The following is a 4,621-nucleotide window of genomic DNA, read 5'->3' as shown; positions in this document are numbered from 1 at the left end:
TCCCCCCCCCCCCCATCAATTTATTGTCTACGAATGATTTCGATACGATTGTAGGAGATATACTTCCAATGATTCCTTTTTTTTTTTTTCACCAAATTTAAAATTTATGTTTTTCAATCACATATTAACATAAATTAATATGTTTTACTAAACAATCAAATTAATTGAAAAAAATCCCATAAAGCTTATTTCTAAAATATTAAGCCAAACGTGTTTTCTGTGTTTTGTTTTGAGAAACAACTTTTATGAATGACAAACCAAATGTATTTTCTACAATATTAAAATAATCCCTCAAAATAGAAAATAAAAAATGACTTCAAAACTAAAATGAAAAACAAAAACGCAAACCAATCGCACACTAAGATTTTACAATAGATTTTACACAAAATTTTCAAAGAAATTCCATATAATTTTCAATTTTGTCCTCACAATTAAAATTTTGTGAAATTTGCTCTCAAAACCTTTCTCGTGTCTTTGTCCCTACTTATACCAAATAGTGGAAGTAACTCAAGATTTTATTTTAAATTCTATTAATAATTGATTTGAGCTTGTAAGTCTTTAGTACACAAAATATCTTTCTGTTTTTTTGGTACAGAGTCTTCCTTGCACTTGTTAAAGAATAATCAAGACAAGCCTATTTCAAAACTCAAGGGTTTGGCAAGAAAATTGAAACATTAATGGTCAATTTTGACTTATTAAAGTCAATGACTCAATTTTTTGACTGGATGACATTTGATACTCTACATAGAAGTTGATGAGTAATTTACTTGTGAAATCATCATAATAGCGAAGTAATGGCAGTCTCTATATAGTTCTTCTACAGGGCTTCTTGAATAAGTTTCTCCGTTAGAGTTTTCGAAAGTCCCATTACACAATCGCAGGTTCCAATCTGAAAATCATTTCAAATAAAGCATCAGTTAAAACGACAAACAAACTCAAGCAACCATACAGAGTAAATGTTACACACAAGAATTTTATTTGAGAAAATTGATTGGTTCAAAGCTGGGTAGACTACTTTTATTATTAGTTATTGTTAAAACCTCGAAATATAATCCACGAAGCTTGTCAATTGATATCGAAGCACAAGACAATACGCGAGAGAACAAGGGAGTAAAAGGTTCGCCCAAAGTATGCGAATCCTCCTCCTACCCAGAATGTTAATAAAATACACATGGGTAAATGAATAAAACGTAACACTCTTAATAGAATCAACTACAAGTTAGCCAATAAGAGGCTGTCATCTATCGTTCCCTCTACTTGACCGAATTATCCCAAAGTTTTAAGAGAAATCTACAAGGCCACACAGCACAAACCCCCCCCCCCCTACAAATTACCCTTGCTATCGAAAAGCCCCCTACATTTTGAAAATAGCATAAAACGTCCCTGTTTAAAACCTTTCTTGTAGAATATCCGCTACCATATTTCGTCTGTTCCATGGTTCAGGGAAAAATGGGGGAAAAAAAAGAAGGCACCTATTAGAAATTTTGTGCAAAACACCCACCTATTGAAATTAGCGCGAAAAAGTCATTGTCTATTTTCTCAATAAAAAAATTGAAAACGATAAATATGCCCTCATATTTAAATAAAACACAAAGAAAATTAAAAAAAAATTAATTTCACTATAATCGCAATTTTTTTCAAATTCAGCAAACAAGTTCCAAATAAAAAATTTAAAAATTAAAATTAAAAAAAAAATCGAAAAAAAAAATAAAAAAATGAAGCCCTAAAATATGTGCTTACGAGAATGTTGCTAAACTCAAGTAGGTGATTGAATAATTGTAGCAAAATGGCATGAAATTAAGGAAACTAAAAACCACCATGACCACTCAAAAAAAAAATTTGGATTTTATTTTATTTTATTTTTTATTATTATTATTTATTTGGAGCTTGTTTGCATTTATTTGAAAAAAATTGAGACTATAGTTTAAATTAGTTTTTTTATTATTTTCTTCCCTTTTTGTTTTATTTAAATAGAAGAGTATATTCATCATTTTCAATCTTTTAATTAATAATATAGACACTGGGGGACCTTTTTTTGCTAATTTTGGGAGATTTTGTGAAACATGTCTAATAGGCAGGGAGTTTATCCTTTCTTTTTTTCCCATTTTCCCCCTATTTATTGGGATTTAACGGCGAGATTGATGAAATGTGACGACAAGAGTATTCCATAAGAAATGTTTAAAGCAAAGAACATTTTGTGCTGGGTTTCGTGCTGCTTCGCCAATCTATAAATACCCCCACTTTCAGGGGCACAATCAAAATCTTTACAAATTGAATACTTTGTTATTAATTTTTGAATGATTTATAATTTACCGAGAAAAACAGATTTACATTTAAAAAATATTTCTTCATTAATATTTTGCTCATCATAAAAAAATACATATTTATATTTAAAAAAAATTATAACCCTATTTGAGCCTCATTTTTCAAGAATACATTTTCTCAAAACTCATTTTCAACCACACATTCTTCTATAAAATAATTATACACGTATATCAAAAACTTTTTCTTACTTTTTAATCACACAATCTCCAAAAAATTATTATTCCATAATGCATTTTATCTCAAAAATAAGAACCAAACAGAGGCTATATTGTATTTAATACAAACAATCAATTCAAATGATCAAAAGAAAAAACATATAACCAATATTCAATCAAATAAATACAATTCTTTAAATATAATAAGTTAAATTGCATTTAATCAATTCAGTCACATTCCTTGTACACAAATAGGATATAAGAAAATGCAAATTTAGGTTCTAATTAATTGAAAATTTGATTGGAAAGTAAAAATTTATAGTAGATCTGATAATTCAAAGAAAAATTATAGACAAATTTTAAAAATTTAGAAGGGTAAAGGGTTTGGTAAAAGGTGTGTGTAAAATATAGCAAGAGAAAAGAGAAAAATTCAAATTTATTGTGATTTTGCCATGTTTGATGGAGGTTAAAATTAGATTTTTAGTATATTTTGATAAAAGTTAAAAAGCTAAAGATTTCATGAAATATGTTATTAAAATTAATTATTAACTTTGATTTATATTAAAATTTCAATTTCAATTGATACCAAACAAAACTTATCAATACCAAAAATAAATAAATAAATCAAATCAAATCTCAAAAGTTGACTCTCTTGGGTCCGCCCATGCCCACTTTTAATGAGAAATTGATGTAATTCGAGTATCTCCCTCCCAAATAGTCATATCCCATCTTAATCCAAGTTTGAGCATCAAAACTAGTAAAGTTTAGAAGGTGAAAATCCTAGTTAGGTGAGAAGATTTGTTGATCAAGTTTTTATTTTCAACAATTATTATGTTCACTTTTAAAGCTTAGTGTAAAGTTCTTTTCATGCAGAATATGGAATATACAGAAACCATTCAGCTCTTTTGCTCTCAATCGTTCTCTATTTCTTCTTCTGTGAGGTTGGCTTTGAAGAATCCTAGTATCCTTCAGCCTTGTTCTAGACCTTTATGTCAAAATCACCTCAACTTGGTTACAGGTGAAGATTTTCTAAAATATATAATGTCAACTCCACGAGGCCGCCAAATAATGGCATTTGCCACCACAAGGAACAAGGAAAGCTCTCATTAATCAAGAAAGATGAAGTTAAAACCGCAACACTGTAAGACAAGTTTCAAGCTAATAATTGCTTCATTGTGTGGTGCACAGAGAGAGAGAGAGAGAGACTGACCACTGTGTCTACCAAGGGTAAAGTCAGTGGATGTTCTAGCATCAAACCCCCAGCAACATTGAGTATTATTCCCTCCTCAAGCTATGCATATCTCATACAATTAAACGAGGGATATGGATGGAGATGACAACTATTTCCAACTTTGGTCTATAGGAAGTTTACCAGACTATCAATGATGTCATCTGGAATAGCATGAAAATAAACCTGCAGCAGTAGAATCACAATCTAAAATTAGTGATGCAGTTGAATGGATAAAGACGGAATAATTGTAGAAGATTTAATTTGTTGGACCTTAGGCAATGGCAGAAGCGGACATTTTGAGTCAGTGGGGCACAATCTAACTTTGTACAGATCAAATACTTTATTCTTGATTTTTGAAAGATTCATACTTGACTCGAAAAACAAAGATTTACATGTAAAAAAATCTCTCATTAATATTTTGGTCAACGTTTTCATTAATTTGATTTTGAACAATCATTTTATTAATATTTTACTCCTCACAAGAGAATGTATATTTACATTTAAAGAATTTATAGTGTATTTAAAATTTTCATACAAATGATCAATTCAAGTAATCAAAAAACATGCAAAAAAACACCAAAAGTTGAACCCCCAAGACCCCCTGTGCCGGCCACTGACCTTAGGTAGATGTAGCAGTAGATTAGAAAAAAGGATTTCCATAGATGTAGCTGACTTTTTAAGATTTACGTAGCTGATTTAATATGGGTGGCTTATCAATCTTTCGACTAAAAAAAATGCTTCATGCACAAGGCAATCCTACTCCTATAAGTCAAGGTACCAAGCTAAGCCTAACCACGTGAGAACCAGTGTAGGATATTACTTGGAAGGATATGCCGATGGAGATACCTTGATGACATAAAATCCACAAAAGGATATTGCATTTTCTTAGGGGTTAATTTGGTTGCTTTAA

The 4,621-nt window shown here is 30.2% G+C and overlaps 1 long non-coding RNA gene across 1 annotated transcript; it reads right to left on the bottom strand.

Annotated features, from left to right (window-relative positions):
* Positions 1 to 857: 857 nt before the first annotated feature.
* LOC111367613 lies at positions 858 to 4,077 on the bottom strand. The gene is made up of 2 exons (XR_002697864.1): positions 3,691 to 4,077; positions 858 to 889 (listed from the first exon to the last, which is right to left on the bottom strand). It is a non-coding gene; the product is annotated as an uncharacterized LOC111367613 (long non-coding RNA).
* Positions 4,078 to 4,621: the final 544 nt, after the last annotated feature.

Source organism: Olea europaea, chromosome 18 (genome assembly GCF_002742605.1).
Source record: "Olea europaea var. sylvestris chromosome 18, O_europaea_v1, whole genome shotgun sequence".
Taxonomy (NCBI): domain Eukaryota; kingdom Viridiplantae; phylum Streptophyta; class Magnoliopsida; order Lamiales; family Oleaceae; genus Olea; species Olea europaea.
Note: the sequence above shows the minus strand (reverse complement) of the source record. Positions and strands in the feature narration are given on the sequence as shown.